At 48.4% G+C, this 1718-nt stretch overlaps 1 pseudogene; it reads right to left on the bottom strand.

Moving 5' to 3' along the window:
• Positions 1-380: 380 nt before the first annotated feature.
• On the bottom strand, positions 381-1198 carry LOC112925657 (spindlin-1 pseudogene; annotated as a pseudogene).
• Between the last annotated feature and the right edge of the window lie 520 nt (positions 1199-1718).

Raw genomic sequence — 1718 nt, 5'->3', positions numbered from 1 at the left:
CAGACTTCTTTTAAGAGGAAGGAGTTCCTTACACAAAATGCTTTGTGTTCCCATAAATCTGTACTATTCAGAACAAAACCAGCTCTGTGGTCAGAAATTGTGGGTTCACAGGGACATCTAAGCTTTCATTAAACTGGAAAGCAAGGGATCCCTGGGTGGTTCAGCGGGTTGGCGCCTGCCTTTGGCCCAGGGCTAGTCCTGGAGTCCCACATTGGGGGCTCCCCACGTAAGCCTGCTTCTCCTTCCTCCTGTCTCTCTCTCTCTCTCTCTCTCTCTCTCTCTCTCTCTCTCATAAATAAATAAATAATAAATAACTCTTTAAAAAAGTAAACTGGAAAGCAATCAAGTCTGTATGTCTACAAATTATACATTTCATAGTTCCACAAATTTGGCAAAGTTCATGATGACATCTAGGAAGTTTTCACCAAATCGTAGACATAAATATGGGAATCATCATCAAACTTGATGAAATAGACAGACGGTTTGGCCTCCACTTGATGAATGACCATGCCAGTCCTTTTAGAGCCCTCCTCTTTGGCATATTCCACTTGTTTGCCTACCAGGCTGTCCACAACTTCTCCTGGTTCCCTTTCTGCTGGAGGAGAATCATTAGAATGGGGCATAATGCGAAGGTCGCCTTCTTTATAATCATCTAGGAGCTGGTACATGTACAAGATGGGATCCTTCTCGTAGGAGATGTAAACCACATGTTCATGATAGGGGCGCGCGCTAGGACCATCCCCTTCCACTCGTCCTTGGAGCCGTCCTCCATCTCAAACATGTGCTCTACCGCCTTGCGGATCATTGTGTCGGCCAGGTGTGCATCACTGATTCAAGAAGTCGCAACTCTTATCAGGGAGGACTTCGAGAACAGAAACTCTTTCATCTTTATTAAGTCCTAGTCCATAAACACAGTCACATCCATTGTATTCTATAAGATACGAAGAAGGATTTACAGGCACCTGGTCCAGAGTGGTTCCTTTCCACTGGGTGACAGGGCCATTCCCTTCCTTCCACCCAGGCTGAATCCTGCAGCATACGATGTTCCGCCAGGGCTGGGAAAAGGGTTTGCTCGGCCCCACACTGCTCCGATGTTCTTTGTGGAACGTCTTTGCTTCATTATGCTTGCAGACACACCAGCATGGCCTGCATCCGCTCTGGACCGCTGGCCAGGTGTCTTCCTAAATGGGGTCTTCATTCATCTATATTTAGGTGAGCAGCACCTAAATACAGCTGCTGGACTAGGGTGAAAATTGAATACTCTCCGATTTGAAGCTTTTCACAGAATCTCAATGTTCCTGTTAATCATCATCCAAGTGCCTTTTTTACAAGTTCAGCAAAAACATGTGAAATCATAAGGACTCTAAGATGCACTCTGAGGAAAGCAATGACCAACGTTTCACTGTTACCTGGATTTCATGGGTGCTCTCGGCCGCGTCCACCACCGCCCCCTGAAACCAGCTCCCCGCAGGCGCGCGAGCCCACCCCCGGCACTGCCCAAGCTTCCACGTCCTGCGGCTCATCCCGGCGCCTTTGGCGCAGCACGCTCAAGATCACCAGGGATGCGGGCTCGCGCTGGCCCGGGGCAGACACGGCCCGGGACGGGGGTGGGGGACGGGGGCGACCAATTTTTCCCTAAATTAAAGAAGCATTTCTACTTTCACCTTTATTCGTTCTTCCCCAACAATCCATAACTAGAAAGTACTAAATACTCTAGC

The sequence above is a fragment of the Vulpes vulpes genome, chromosome X (genome assembly GCF_048418805.1).
Source record: "Vulpes vulpes isolate BD-2025 chromosome X, VulVul3, whole genome shotgun sequence".
Taxonomy (NCBI): domain Eukaryota; kingdom Metazoa; phylum Chordata; class Mammalia; order Carnivora; family Canidae; genus Vulpes; species Vulpes vulpes.
Note: the sequence above shows the minus strand (reverse complement) of the source record. Positions and strands in the feature narration are given on the sequence as shown.